Here is a 16,527-nt window from a genome sequence, read left to right on the forward strand (position 1 = left end):
TTGTGTCATTTAAAAAGCCTTTAATTACTCTTCCCTTGCATAGGACTTCCCTGTAAGCATAAGGGGGCTAATTGCTTCCTGACTAGTATCTGCTTATTATTATTATTAATTATTTAGAGATTAATTATGAGGCATTGCCTCTCAGGGATGTGTGTGAGCTAGAATAGGCAGCAATACAGACAGACTCTGCCTTGAGGAGTTTCCTATCTCTTCTTTTTAGGTGTATGACCAACGAGACACAGCTTCATTTATGCAATAGCTTGACCAAAACAGAGGGAAAAGATACCCATATCTCTCAGGCTGAGAGAGCAGAGGTTTATGGGATGGGTAATACAGGCGCTTTGTACATCTGTGTGACATGTTCACATCCCAAAGACCGGGAGCAACTACACATACTCAACCTCAGATGGCTATTCTGGGAGAAATACACACTTCACACTTGTTCACAAAACCTGCATCCCCAGGTGGCTGCCCTTAAGGGAATGCCCCAATAGCACAAGTGGGTTTGAACACGGGGATGAAAAACCAGCCCTGTCCACACTGAGACCACAAAATGCTAGCGGGGAAAATTGCTGTCCATCCTACATCCCTGCTCCAGCTCTGGATGTGAGCTCTGACTGCAGAAAAGCTGTTAAACACACAGCCCACTCTGAGGAGCTATACCAGAAATAGCATCCAGCTATTCCTCAGCTCCTGCCAGTCTGTGCTGCAGTCACACGGGGAGCTTCCAAGCAGGAGCCCTGCTCCACTGCCCACGGACGCCTCTCCCCTGCCCACACCCTGAGAAATGCAGAGGGTGAGCAGTGTTCCCACTACCAGGCCACACTCTGAATTACAGAGAAAAGGCATCCCAAGGGCTGCTCTTCTGCCTCTGGAGCTGGTAGTGAGGGGAGTTCAGATGCATCAGAGCAAGACAGTGTGCAGCAGGCTGTCAGACTTGACACCAGCTAGGGATTTCACTGTTTAAATCCTGACTTCAGATTCAATCTGTGCAGCAACAGGCAGAGAAGGAAGCAGCAGGCAGTTTTTTCCAGTGCTTCCAAAGTCCAGGTACCCAGCTGTTACACCCACTTGCTGGTCCTTCCTATTTTTTTTATTCAGACAAGCAATTGAAAACAGTTTCACAGCTTAGCAGCTTCTGTGTAAAAACAAATCTGCTCTTCTACACAATTAAGAATTCACTAAATCAAAGTCACACCATCATGAGTCTGGTGCCCTTTCGGAGGGTCTAGTGAAGCTGCTCTGTGGTTCAGCACTTCTGTGAAGCAGAGACTTTTCCTTGGCATCCTGAGGCATGGAAAGCAGCAAGCAGCCTCCTGTGCAAATGAGGCTGCCCTACTTTCTGTAGATGACTGCCCCTCAACCATCCTCACCAGACAGTCTGATTATATTTCTCATATTGCAACACAGATGTTCATAACTTGTCATCTGCACCGGGAACACCAGCCAAGTATTCCAGCTGTATAATAGCTTTTTATTGCTGATTGAAGAATCTCAGTATAAATTATTTCCCCTCATATCCCTGGAAATCACACAAACATCACACAAGGCAGAGAGTGATGCATTTAGAACCACCTCTGCAAAGTGCCACAGCAGCAATGTTTTAAGGAGGGTTGTCTTAGTCCAAATGCTGAGCAACTCCGATTTGCAGAGCTCCTTCTGCTGAGAAGATACACAGGAGAAGTGTCATTGCTGGGCACACTTGGATTTGGAGGATCCTGCTCTGCTGTTGGGGAATCCATGATAAAAGGCAAGTTATCTTGTGATGACTTGTTGCCTTTAATTCTGAAATCAGCAATGCTGAATACAAGGAGATTGGTAGGAAAACAGAAAAACCTGGAAGACCAACAAGGGAACAAACAAATGCTTTTGTAAGGAGTAGGGGTTGATTAGTTCCTTCCAGGATAAGAAGCAAAGGACATAAAGCAAATCTTGCAGGTTCAAAACAAGCACATGGAAATAGTGTTCACCACATGCCTAAGGAGGCAGTGGATGTTAATTTTTACATGACTCAAAAAGGACTGAGTGGCTACTTGAAAGACAAATCCATTGAGGGGTGTTAAATATGCACATCTGATGACATATCTGTGCTAGGAAATATCTGACCTGCAATTTTTTGTTACATCCCTGTACATTTTCCCTGTTCATGCACTATTTTCACATTATCCTCTGTAAGCCTTCTCAGGAACAGGATATCAGACTAGCTGTACCTTTTTTTTTAATCCTGGAAGGCAATAGTTTTTGTTCTTAACGTGGATGCATCCAACAAACATTTTTAAAAAAAACACTCTCAGCTCATCCAAGTCTGTGGTGCTTACCATGATCAGAGGATCCAAAGAGCCATTTCTTCTTGAAAAGTATACCACCAGGAGATAAAGCCCAGTTGTTGGGACTGGTGCTGATGCTCCTGGCAGATCACACTACCAGCAATGCGATTATGTACATCACTGGGGACTCAAGAGCTTGCTTTGCAATTCTGCTCTGTGAAAGTGATACCTGTGGAAATACAGGAGCTTGCCCAGAAATATCTGCAATGCAGGTGGTCCCAATTTTTCACCAAAATCTCTTTGGGATTGGAACACTTCCTAGGAACCTGCCAGATAGCCTCTTGGGCACAGGCATTTAAAATATTTTGTTTGTGATGTTTGATATAGTTCACAAAGATTCTACAAAATGTGTTGGTGTTCCCTTTTTTTTTTGTTGTTGTTGTTTATTGGCAGACCAAGGAGGGACGGAGGAAACAAAGATTTGCTTTTCTTCAGTAGCTGTACCATCAGGAAAAGCTGAAGGTTTGTTTCTCCAGCCAGGAAGAGACAAGAGTATATACTGTTACCCAGTGCACTAATGATTAGCACCTTGTGAGTCCTGCCACTACCCTGCTTGAGCAAGCCAAAAAGCACAATTTTACTGTAAATTTTTACTTACTTCCTAAGGTTCACTACTAAGCTTTCTGATAGTATGTCTGTGTTTCTGCCACAACCAGTCACTTCAACAATCACACTTGAGGCTGATGTCCAGTTGTAAGAGTGGGAAAGATTTGGAAAATCTGAAGTTCCTGTATAATTAACAGATAAAAGTCACTGAGAAATGAAAACAAGCATCATTGATCACCTCACTGTGGGGACAACAGCAGTGCCAATACAGACTTTACTAAGCAGCAGAGTTCAATCTCTAGACGTGTCCTTAGGAAACCACATCTCATTGCATCTGCTGCTTATGGACATATTTTAGAAGACTTAAAGACAGTGCACTTCACCACCTGCAATCCAAATGATTACATGCCTTGACAAATATTTCCCACTGGTTGTATGATGAAATGAGAAAGTGGCAGCAAGGTTAGATCAGGAACCAAGCACGGAGAGCAGTTTTCACTGCTGTACAGAAGTCAGAAAAGGATTTTGCCCTGAAAAACGGAAAAATATCTTGAGTGAAACACTGGAGGGGCATCTCACAAGAAAGAAGCCTGACAAAGTGGGACTGATTGAAAAAGTCCCTTTTGCTGGGGAAGAGGAGAACAACTGGGGTAAGATAAGACTTAAAATACATCCTGGTTTATCTACAGTTAAAAAAAAAGGCAGTTCAGGTAATAGGTTTAGGTGCTACCCACTTCACTCCTGAGAGACTAAGAATTTTTTCTCCAATAAAATTTCTTCTTCCTCAGGCCACTATTACTGGGATAAGGATATTCAGCAATCTCCCACCCACCAGCTATAATATACTCTCCACTTGAAGTTTTAAGTTGCTTTAACTCCCTCATGGATATAAGAAATAAACTTTGCCATGATGAAAGTAGGCATATATGGCTGCACCATAGTTAGTTTTGCAGGAATGACCAAATTCTAATTATATTGCTGGAAGACCATCCTGAGAACACCTTGAGTTGGAAGTGATCCACAAAGATCATAAAGTCTGACACCTGACAGCACAGCACCATCCCCAAGACTCCCACCATGTGCCCGAGAGCATTGTCCAAATGCTTCTTGAACTCTGTGAGGCTTTTGGTGCTGTCACCACTTCCCTGGGGAGCCTGTTCCAGTGCCCTGTGGGGGAAGATACTTCTAAAACCTACCTAATCCTCCCCTGACACAGCTTCATGCTATGAACCAAAGTCTTTTACCCTGTATACTTCAATGCATAAAGTCTGAACACCTTAATCTCCTCATTTATGCAGTAAAGTGCAGTCCAGAGATTCCTTTACCAGTGTCAACCCCAAGCCTCAGCTGATAAGACTTGCCTCTCAGATGAACTACTTTGGGCTTGGCTGCCACAAACACAAAATTTTCAGTTCTTGGGGAGCCTTAGGGGGTTTTTCCCCTCACTCTGCTGACTCTGGGGATTTTATAGGCTGTGTAAGGAGTCCTTGACAATTCTATGGACACCATGTATTCATGGCTGATGTTTCAATGATTAAGCCATCCAGGTGTGAGAGAGGAAAATGAAGCTGAAACTTGAAAAAATTCCTGGGCAGTCAAATCAAATGGATGGGAGGAGGAAAAGGGTACATCCAGGGACATTTACCCCAGGGAACAGAATTGATGATCAGGGCTGAAATAATGGAAAAAAATATTTGGAAGTCAGCCAATTGAGTCCTTTGAAAAGGTGTTGCTGTCAGAGGAAAACAGAGGACTTCAGGTGCAGGTGAACCCATTTGCACAGAATCCATGAGTCTGAAGCTCAGTCAAGCTTAGACGGGGTGTCATGAGGACATCAGGGAGTCTCCTCAAACAAAAATCCATCTCTGCTGTCACAGATCCGTGTGTTCTGGACACACATTTATTACCTTTCACTGACAAGTATTTTCTCTTAATCTCCTGTCACATTTGTATTTGCAATCCTCTCCCGAATTCAGTGTTTAGTCCACATCCCCTATCTGCTTCATGAACAACTTAATTTACGTGGTCCCTGGCAGTACCTCTTTTATGATCAAATCAGATCCTTTGCACAGAAGATGGTGTGTGGTTACCTGTGTAATTTGGTAGTCCCCAGTTACCAGCTGCATTTGTAGTCCCAAGCTTTGACTGCTTGGCATAAAGTCATTTGTTAAAGGACAATAACAAGCATGATGAATTCTAATGCTCTGTGTGTCATGGTACTTAAGTATCTCATAGAAAACTACATCACTATTATTTCACATTGCTGCAGCAACTCAACTCTCTTTAAAAAAAAAAAAACAAAAAAACAACCTCACAAAACCAACACTTTATCATAATATTCGTGGACAGGTACCAAAAGAAATCAATGGTTGAGGATCTACATCTATCACAGCTTGCAGAAAACCCTTTGCTAATATTGGGTCAAGGGAAACTGCTCTAATTTTCTGGTTTCCTGTGTCAGCTCGTATTCACCTGACACCACTCACTGGCATTAAAATAGATTTTCAGCCCCCTGCTTCATGCATCATACACGGCACAGAAAATAAATCAGCTCTTTCAGAGGTAGTGTTCATGGCAATGAAGCTGGTGCCACAGAGAGGTTCCCTCATCAGCTGTCTCTCTTGCATTTGAAGTCTTTCAGGGATCACTGAAATCCCTTAAGGACTGAGGCACTCTGGAGGTTGGGCGGGACTTTGAATCCCATCTGGGTATCACTCACATCTGGATATTCACTCATCCATTCCCATCCAGCCCAGGAAGGTAGTGTGTCCTACAAGGTTTTGAGGTATTAAACTGCGCTGTAACTTTGTTGATGGATGTCAGTCAACCTCAGTAACCTCGGGAAAGTCACTGAGCATTACAGAAAACCAAGACTTAAACAAGAAATTCTATAAACACTGATATAACTAAAGCTTAATAGCAATATAATCATGGAACAGATCCTCCTAGAAGCTCTGCTAAGGCACATGGAGGACAGGAAGGTGATTCAGGACAGCCAGCACGGCCTCACCAAGGGCAAGTTCTGCCTGATCAACCTCTTGGACTCCTCAGATGAGGTAACTACATCAGTGGACAAGGGAAGAGATACAGATGTCATTTACCTTGACTTTGGTAAAGCCTGGGACACAATCCCCCACAACATCCTTCTCTCTGAATTGGGGAGAGATGGATTCAATGGATGGACTGTTAGAAGGATAAGGAAGTTGTGAGATGGCCCCTTCCACAGGGGAGTGATCAACAGCTCAGAGTCCTGATGGACATCAGTGACAAGTTGTGTCACTCAGGAGTCTGTAGTGGGACCAGTGTTATACCTTCACTAATGACATGGATGAAGGGATTGAGTGCCCCCTCAGCAAGTTTGCAGATGACACCAAGCTGAGTGACATGGTTAACATACCTGAAGGATGGGATGCCATCCAGAGGAAGCTGGAAGTGAGCTGGACAAGCTTGAAAATCAGGACCATGGGGATTCCATGTGGTTTAACAAGACCAGGTACAAGGTGCTGCACCTGGGCCAGAGCAACCCCTGGCATCAACACAGGCTGGAGAATGAACAGACTGGGAGCACCCTGCTGAGGATTTGGGAGTGCTGGGGATGAGAGGCTGGACATGACCCAGCAATGTGCACTCTCAGCCCAGAAAGCCAAATGTGTCCTGGGCTGGATCTGTGGCCAGCAGGGTGAGGGAGGGGATTCTGTCCTTCTGCTCTGCTCTGGTGAGACCCCACCTGGAACCGTGCATCCAGCTCTGGGGTCCCCAGCATAGGGGACATCAAGCTGTTGGAGCCAGTCCAGAGTAGCAGCTTGCAGTCCACTTGGGACTGCTTGAACCCAAGGCAAAGCCTTTGTATGCAATAACCATTGATGGATTTATCTTCTCTGAACATGCTTCATGATCCCTTGATCCCATGGAAATTTTCAGCAGCCTTCCTGTGGCAAGGATTTCCCACAGCCTGATTCTGTATAAGCTAGAAGCCCACCACATGCTGGCTCATGGTCTGCTGTCTGTAGTACAAAGGAATGAGTGGGGAACTGTCTGAAATGGTTGCCACTTTTCCCTCCATTCAGGCTCCAACAAAACTCCACTGCCTCCCAGCCTCACAGGCTTAGGACCACCAATCTATTGAGAAAGGTGGTTCATATCTCTGATCATCCTTGTCATTTGTTCTCAGTGTCTGGAACTAGGCCATGTCCTCTGGAAAAGAAAATGGAGAGGAAAATGAGCTAGGACACACTCTGATAAAGGACTGGTGCACAGTCAGAGACAAGCTCACACTGAAGGCAAAAACAGAACAAAGACCATGGCAGATACAGCCTTCATCCTCTGGGATGGACATGGGGTGAAAATCCATATCTGAATTTGAAAGAACGTGCAGGAGACTGATGGAGGAGAATTAAAAAGTGCATTAGGACTCTCAAACATGTCACCACAAGTGCTCCATTGACAAGTGCTGTCACGCTCTGCTCAAACAATGCTTCAGGGAAGCCAGGGCACACTTCTGAGGGAGGGCATGAGAGCCCTATGGAGATCCCTGTTTAATGCATTATAATGAACAGTTAATGACAGGGCACTTGCAAAAAATGGCAATACCCACTCCATTGTGAAGCATCCCACAGAGCAGAGGGAATCCATTGTCTACCCAGCAACCTCACCTGGCTCCCTGCTTTGTTCCTCCTGTGGATGGAGGATGCTGCAGAAGGTGCTGCTGGAAGATGCACTCATTTCATAGTCACAGAAAGGAAATTCCTCATGAAACATCTCATTTGCCTGTTGAAGAGCAGCAAGGCTCCAGCCTTGGGTGGTTTCAATCCTTCAACCTGAAAGCTAATTTTAACCAAAAAAGATTTTTATTTTTCCTCAAAGAAAATGTAGGCACTTGCTTCTGTCTCGAGGCTCTCTGTGCTTAATAAATAGCTCTTTGAAGAAAATGCTTAACATCTCAGCACATATTCTGGGTAAAGACTGTTTTAGCAGTAGATTGAAGGGATGATGTACTAGCATCACCCAACTCTGCTGCCCACCCAGTGTAGTTGGTTTGGTTAATCTTTCCCTAAAAGATACACCACTGAGCATGAGCGACTTCTACTAGGGCATAGAAAAGGCAGGAAGGATTGAAATTCCAAAATTTTCTAACTGATAAGATGCCCACAAACAAACGTGCAGAGCTAATGGTTGTTGATAGTTCATTAAAGTCCCTACTATTTTTTAATCCTTCAGGTGCTGCAGCTCACTTACAACTCTGCTGTTGGTTAATCAAGGATAACTTCTCGCCCACTTTTGTGTCAAACCTTTCAGGTTTTTAAAATCACTGTCAGACACATCTCATAAGACTGCTGGCACATTAAGAGTGCTCACAGTCTGCTGCTGGACTGGAGCTGCTGGCTTAAGGTCTAGGTGGGTACGCACAGCTACTGGTATGGGGTTCCACAGTCCTCAACCACAGTCACTGGTACACCCATGTCTGCAGTGAAATAGCCCAAAGGTCTAGGTTTTGCCAGTAATTACAGGTGTCTTATTTGATCCTTCTCTAATTACCAGACACTGAATAGGCCACCCTCACTCATTTTACCTCACCTGCATCTGACAGTCAAGAGCATCAGGTAGGCAAGGCTTTGGCAGACCCTTACAGCAGGAAAAACTGGCAGCAACAGTAGAAAATTGCAAGTAGCTTTAGAGGCAAAGCCATTAAACATAGGGTTCTTCTTCTCCCCTCTCTTCTTTGCTGCTCAGTGTTGATTACACATCTGTCACCATGAATTTTCCTAGGCAGGAAAACCCCTCTGCAGCCCCTCTTTGTCTTGTAGCAGTAAGTGTGTCAGCTAACAGAAGTGCAAAGAGCTAAGCCAAGCCCTTGTTCAGCTGGGCCCTGAATTAGAGAGTTGCCTGGAGTCAGTCCTGAAGTTGCTGTAGTGAAACTTTGAAGGATGGCACCACAGGGCTTTGTAAGTGTCCCTGAGTTATGTGATGCTCCTTGCACATGAATCAGAGGATCATAAAGGACATTGCTCCAAAGTGCTCAGATGATGACTTGTAGCCTCTCTCACTTAGCAGGCTACACTCCAGGTATCAGCAGCTCCCATCACTCATCCAAGCAGACTTCTCTCAGCACATGTGAATTGGCTCAGCCTGGATGCTGAGTCTTAAATTAAGCTCGTGCTCTTTAAGAAAAGTCTGATATCACTCATCTAAATGTTTGCTTAGCAATGCAGAGTCCTCTCGGCTTAGCAAGTGCTTCTCCCTCTGTAATGTTCACCCACAAGCACACACTCCACTGGCAGCTGTAGGGAGCAGCAAAAGTGCCAGAGGGCCAAGGATGAGCCAAGGGAAAAACAAACTGGTTTTCCTTCCTTCCTTAATGGTCAAAGCCACCTTATGCATCATAGCTTTACAGCATTTTTTGCAGTGGGGTACAGCACCCTCTGATATATTGCCTCTAGTTTCACTTGTAGAGCTACACCAAAACCCATGCCTTGGCTCCATCCTCAATCTGCATTCAGATGTCAGGTCTTACCTGCTTCTGGAAGGAAAAAAATGAACTTTCAGAGGCAGAACTGCAGCCTTAGCTTTATACCTCCTCCCACAGGAGTTGATATAAAATTATTCCAGGTTTTCTGAAAGCAGGGCACAGAGTGCCTGGTTGGCTTGGGGCTGTGGAGGGAGGGTGTCACAGCTGCCCTGCTCATTTGAGAGCAGGAGAAATGCCAGTACCACCAGCACCTCTGCCCTCTTCTCACCCACAGGCACTGAGTGGGAAGGATTTATCAGAAAGGATTTGCAATGAAGTGGATGTAAACCGTTAGTGTAAATCCCCCTGCAGCCTGGTGAGAATAAATCCTTCCCTCCTCCCCTCCTCTTTCACAGCCAGGAATGATATTAAGACTGTGGGACTGAGGATTTCCAGATTTCAAACATTAAAGTATTTTAATTGCACTTCAGGGTAATTCAGAATGGAGCGAATGAAACATTGCAGACAGAGAAAATAGCTGCTCTGGAAAATGTCTATAATTTTCAGGGATTCCTTTTATTGTTGACTGCATCCAAATATTTCTGCCCTTGACTAAGCGCTCTCTGCTCCCCTGTGTCTCTTAGCAGTCCCTGCAGTGACCAGGCAGAATAGCACTAGAAAGAATAAACAGCCAAAGCTGGAACATAAAACCCGTCAGGTGATGAAGGGGGCTCTCCCCTGGCTGGCTCAGTGCAAACCAGGCTCCTGCTGCAGGCTGGGGCACGGCTGGCCCTGCGTGTGCTGAATTGCAACCTGGCCTTTGGGGGAGAGAGGCCACCAAGGCAACTTAGGGCATCCCACTCTGGAATCCCTCCCTTACGGCTTTCACACCTCTGAGAGAAGCCCCTGCTCCGTCTGACTGCTGATATTCATTATTTATGGAGTGATGCAAACATGTCTAATGCAAGGATTATTTTTTTTTCTCCCTAGCACCTTAGGGGCTGTCAGAAGCAGAAGCAACCAGAAACTAATCCCTTCTGATTTCTCTCCCTCCTCCTACACACTGGGCAGGCGCAGGCACAGGCACAGGCACAGCTCCTTCACTTGCTGAGGCTCATATCCTGCTTTTCCTAGTGCTGTTCAGAGGTTGCTTTCCCAAGTTTGTTGACAGGGCTCTCTCTTCAACAGGGTAAAATGTCCATAAACACTGGTCTGTGCTCTTTCTAAATGTTTGTGTTATAGACATTTGACATTTATTTTAGCCTGACCCCAAGGTTTAGTGCAAATCTTTGTAGCATGGTAGCTTTCAACTCTGTCCTCTTTGAGACAACAAGGATGGCTTTTGACACAGATTGGCTCATGGGTTAATCCTTGTGTAGATGGGGTAATTTATACTGTAGCTGGCAGCAGCTGGATACCAAACCCAAAGGGTCAGGCAAGGTTTACCTCAGATGGCTGATGCATCTTAGGGACAGAACTTGTCTTTTCCACACAGAGATGTACAAATCTGCTAATGATACCTTCCATCCCAGAGAAGACAGACTTTATGTGGCCACCAGATTACCCCTGCAAACGCCCTGATGACCTGATAATTACATGTGACAACTAATGAACTAAAGTCTACACACACATGCATGTGCACACTGTCAAGATTGACAACCAATAACCATTTAGAAGAGGAAAAGGGAACATCTCAGCTCAGCCTTTTTCTACTCTGGGCCCACAGACATCATCAAATGCACAAAGGTGGAGGTAGTGCCCTCTAGGTTGCAGTGGGAATAATTTGTACCTTTATTTTCTCTACACTAAAATTAGTCCTGGGATTTCCTGCAGCATGCAAGGCCTGCCCCATCTTCTGTTCCAAAAGACATGGCTCTGAATGCTGGCACTGGGTGTCTCTGAAGCCCATCCATGTCCCTTTCCAACAGCCATCCTTTTGCAATGCATCTAAACACAGAGCTCATGATACGGGGGAGAGCTACGGGGAATGCCCAGCCATTCCTGCATTCTGGGCAGGATTAATACATCAGACCTGTCTCTGGCAGATATTGTGTTTGAGGAATATTATTACATTTCCCATGCCTACGGCTACTTGTTGCCTTTTCCACACTAAGCAAAGAGTTACCAGAACCTTTTCTTATCTGTCAAGTTTCTGAAACTGTTAAACCAATACGACCTGCTTTCCTTTCCCACACCTAACAGGCTTGTCCTTCCCCACATTGTTTGTAAGTAAGTGAGTTGTAGTCTGAGCAATTTATTGGATTCCTCTAGCCTTGGAGCCAAGGAGAGGAAAGCTCACATCCATATTGGTCCTCTGGGGCAGTTCTCATCACAGTGAAAACGGAGCCCTCGCTGTCCCTGCTGGCTTCCCGAAGCCGTTCATTGCCTGGATTACGTTACTCCGTTGTTTATGGCTCACAGTGTGCACATCATTCTCACAGCGCTGTGTTTTGGTTTGTGGGTTTGGGTTTTTTTTTAAAAAAAAGGGAATACAGGCTACTAAGGGGCATGGAGTATTCCCAGCTCATGTCTTGAGCCATGTCAAGGCAGGTGATTTCTGCAAGCAGAAATCAGGATGGCAATAAAGCACCCAAGCTAAGAGGAGCTGAGGGCTCCAAACTGTAAGGAAGGGAAGATGGGAATGTTTGTAGTAATAAACAAATAACAAATGGATTTCTCCTCCATATTCATATAGCAAGCTCAACATTAACAAAATCAGGCAAAATCCTTCCTCTCTGAACCAATATTTCACACAGTGCACAGTCCATTGCATTCTGTGGGTATAAAGCCTATGTTTATGTATGCATGACTGCATGCACACATATGGGCATAGGCATACACCCACATGTAAGGAATTACAACCTCCATGGCACCTTGTCTTGCTGCAACCACATTTGACTTGCTGTTCATCCAGCCATGTTTGCACCCAATCAGGTGCACAGGGCTAAGACGCTTGCCTCTGGCTTGTTTAGTTGTGTAGGATTAGGACATGTGTCCCAGGAAATGTGCACCAGGTAATACTGCACCTAGCTACTTGCAAGAGAGCACTCATGCTGCAAGTTTCCATTTTCCCTTCTTGCCTTTGCAACGCTTTCCCTCCTAGAAGAGCTGAATATCAGGAGTTTCTTCCATGCTGTGGAAGGTCCAGAAGCTGAAAATAAGAGATTTGGCTTGTGTTCTTCCCCCTGCTCTGGTAACCTGAATCCCTTTGGGCCAGGCATTTAATGGATCTGAAGCACTCTTTGCCCACTGGGAAGGGGCTACACTGAGGTCATCTGTAGTGCCCTTAGACAACATTGATGGAATGCACTGCAAAGCCTAAAACGAGAAGACAAAAAATGTGAGCAATGTCTGACTGACCCAGAGCAGTGCTCCGTGCAGGAGTGCTCTGCCTCTTACAGCCACAGCAGCAAGTGCTGCCTAGTGAGAGCCAGCCAGCCTGGCCACCATCCCTAGCCCATCCACCCACAGCCATCAGAGCAGAGGTGTTGGAGGGCACTCCTCTGCCTATTCCATTTAGTAAGTGTTTATAGTCACATTGTTCACAAATGTGCTGCTTTAACTGTGCATGTTGACAGGGACCTCAGACCTGCTTCCTCATCATGGTCTACACCTTGCTTTCCTCCTACCTGGTAGAGGTAGGGGAAGGAAAAAACCCTTGTCTGTGCTGAGGATGAGTGGAAATCTCAAAGACAGTCATGGGTTTAAGAAATCAAATAAGTAGCAATTAAAAATAAGTGGGCAGAGGTCGTACTTTCCCTTGGCCCATCTGGAAATGCAGTGGTGGATTTAGTATGCCAATATTGACACTTTAATTAATCACTGCTTCTAAAATGCTCTGTGAGTGGAAGCCTAACACAGTCAAAATTATTATTAATAATCATACTTCTAGTATAATTTAGCTTTTTATTATTGCATTATCATGCATTAATATTATATAATAATATTAATAATTCTGATAGTATGTCCCTTAATATGGAAAGAGCAAAAAAGACCAGTAACACTTATTAAAGACTTTCCCTGTATTTTAGCCAGTAGTCACTTCATAATTTTATCATTGAAATTAACTGCACAGTCACTGGCTGGGCTAGTCCTAATTAACAACAACAACAACAGAAAAATATATACAATGCAGTCCAGTAAACAGAAGCAGCCCCCTCTTTTTTCCACCTCTCCCCCCCACCCGCCCAATAGTGCAAAATACATAGGGGACCCTGTTGTCATGGTAACTGGCATTACAGCTTGCTTTCGATAATTAATGGAGGGCTTTGCTATTACAGTATTCTTGAAATTTCACTTTCCCCTGTGCTGCACTGCAGAATGCAGTATCATTTCCCCATTCATAAATATTTCATTACCACAGTCTGCTGTGTTTCATCATCACTGATAACACTCAGACTAATCCACCCATTGCTGAATTCATGTCGCCCTGTCGGTAGAGCAACTTTCATTTCCTCCTTCCACTTCTGCAGTCTTCATTTTTCTTGTTCAGTGTTCTTCTGCTGCAAAACTGTCATTGTAGGCTAAGTACAGAGACCTTTATTTTTCTTTACTCTGAAAAATAAGCGGGCGGTGAAAGCTCTGCCTGAGCAAATCCCATACAGACACACGCAGGCGCAATGTTTGCATCACAGATGTAATTTGCATGTTTCAGAAAACTGAGATATTTAGGACATTAAGGGAGAGCAGAATTGTAAAATGTTGCTGTACCAGAAAACTTGGAGTCTGATTCAGCAAATTCCAGGGGTACCTTCAGACGCATGCGTTGTCTCTCCAATGACAGCTGTGAGGAACAGAAGTGATATTCCCATCCAGAGGAACTGTTGGAGCATAATATGTTTGGTAACTGACATATTAGTAGAGAACATCCAAAGCCAGGGGGGCAAGCAGCTTGGAAATACACATAGCAAGATAGAAGTAATAGAGATATGGTTTAACTTTTTTCCTTAGTATCAAAAGCTTCAAACAAATTAACTCTGATGTGCTTACACACACAGCTTTTACTGATATCCATGCAGAAGGAACTGGATTTTTTGTTGTTGAGCCTCCCTTGACTTATTTGTCTTCTCTTTTTAAATGCTTTTCTCTTTTATGTTGCTATTCCTTTGAAACAAGCTGGTGGTGAAAGACTGCGAGACCTGAAAGAGTCAGTTGCAAGGTGTCTCTCCTGTAACTCTGTGATAGACTTGCCTTAGATTGCCTTTCCAGAGGAGACTAGGGAGGCCAAAGGCAAGGAAAATGCCATTTGTAACCTGTTTGACAGAACACTGCACAGAATCTGGCTTGTTTTGTAATAGGTATCACAGATGGGATGTAGTTTTCCTCTGGGAGGGGTTAAATCCTGGATAAGGAATCATGGCACAAATAAGCATTAGCGGAGACCACAGCATGCAACTCTTGACAGGCACTATATAAATGTATAAATGTATATATAAATGTGTGAGGAAAATTTGTTTCATCTATTCTGCATGTGGCAGAAATAGCTAGGTAAAAAATTGCACAGCCCATGCAATAAATAGCAGTTATTTGCCTATGCCATGCAATCTGCAAGACCTGCTAGGATGTCATTTATGTTGACACATTTAAAGAGAGAAGCTCTGCAAATCCATTTTCTTCCAAGCATCATAAAAAAACCCTACATTTTTTTTGCGTATTTCCAATTCAGATTTGGCAGTTTCATGTAGCGAGAGGAGAACACTGGAAGGGGATTGAGGGATTCTTGGGTATTATTATTTACCTTTTGCAAAATAAAATAAAAATAAAGCAATACAATTAAAAAAAAACTTTAAAAATTATTTTAAAAATTAAATCTGCTTTTACAAATTCCATTCCTTGCCAGGATCCATAATAATCTTATTCCATACTATCATTTCCAAACCATCAGCCATGAATGAATATATAGATTAGAGGAATCCACATCAGCGCAGGGATTTTTTCCCTCTCTGCATGGGACATGACTCTGATGAACAAACTCAATTTCTAAATGAGCTGGTGGAGTCTTTCACTCAGGGTGTGCTGGGACGGAATCTCATGGAGTCAGACAAACACTAGTCTAAGCCAAGAGGGCCTATGCCAACATTTAGAAGGGAAGTTTTCAGTATCAGTTAAGTACAGGACAAAGATCCAAATTGCTTTCAGTCCTCTGAGTGTATCTCCAAGTGTCTCCTCTGTGTGAATCCCTGTTAAAAGATCACCCCTGGAAAGGGAGAGTCTGAGCACGCTTAGGGTGAGCTCAAGCTTTTGTTCCTGTAACTCAGGCAGATGACGCTGACCTTGTCTGAGCACATGATGGCCCTGTCTCCCCAGAGATATCCAGAGCTCAGCCCTTCTGAGCAGCCTAGAGGGGTGGCACGAGTTTAAACCCAGCTGGCAGCCAATCTTCATCCTGCTGAGTAAAACCCCTGTGCAGCCTGTGCAACCACAAGGCTTCCTCTCGAGGGGCATCCTCCTCCCAGGCAGGAGCAGCCAGCTGGTGATTTTTCAGCAAAGCTGGACATGATGCGTAGGAAACCCCCCGGTTTGCCAAGAATTTTGGGAGTGAAAGCTCAGAGGAGCTGCAGCCATGTTCCCTGACAAGCCCAAATGCAAAGCCATTCCTGTGGGGAAAAGCGAGCCCTGGCTCCCCACGCAATCGCCCTGCTGCCTCCCGTGCTATTACTGGCACACAAATACTTGTCTTTGGCCTTCAGCCATCCAAGAGCTGTCAACATGTACCTCTTCAACTCCACAGCTCACAGGGGCTTTCTTCCTTGTTTTTTTCAGGTCTAGAAAGGGGAAAAAAGCAGGCAGATGAGTTTTGTGAAGTATCTATCTCCTTGCTCTGAGAATTTGTTGTTAGTGACATGTGAAGAGAAATTACTCTCGACAATAAAGGCTATGATATCTTTTCCCTGCTATTTCGGACAGAAAGATGTGCTTGAGTGTGTAGGTGTAAGAGAGAAAGCAAGAGAGTAAGTGCCTGCGTGGGCTTATATGCAATTGCCATTTTATCTTGTTTTTCTTTTAAGTTTCCCTATGCTTTCCCTAGCTTTTAAAGATATTTCCTAGGCCCCTGTCTGCTTCCTCTCATCCTCAGAAACTCAGTCAAATTTTCACCAGTAAGTGTGGCTCACAAGGCACTTTTCATGATTTCCTTTGTAAAATCTATGATCCCTACACTACAACTGTGTCCATTTGTATGTTGCTTCCTCAGCAGGAAAGTTCTTGACA

General features: G+C 44.4%; 1 long non-coding RNA gene across 1 annotated transcript in view; it reads right to left on the reverse strand.

The window, feature by feature from the left end:
- Window positions 1-16,527, reverse strand: part of LOC135303682 (uncharacterized) — a 39,972-nt gene that overhangs the window by 13,566 nt on the left and 9,879 nt on the right. The window contains exons 2-5 of the long non-coding RNA XR_010365123.1: window positions 13,677-16,082; window positions 12,399-12,636; window positions 7,526-7,697; window positions 2,926-7,067 (exon numbers count right to left, since the gene is read on the reverse strand). This is a non-coding gene — a long non-coding RNA (uncharacterized LOC135303682). The remainder of the gene's footprint in view (window positions 1-2,925; window positions 7,068-7,525; window positions 7,698-12,398; window positions 12,637-13,676; window positions 16,083-16,527) is intronic.

The sequence above is a fragment of the Passer domesticus genome, chromosome 1 (genome assembly GCF_036417665.1).
Source record: "Passer domesticus isolate bPasDom1 chromosome 1, bPasDom1.hap1, whole genome shotgun sequence".
In the NCBI taxonomy this organism is placed as follows: Eukaryota; Metazoa; Chordata; class Aves; order Passeriformes; family Passeridae; genus Passer; species Passer domesticus.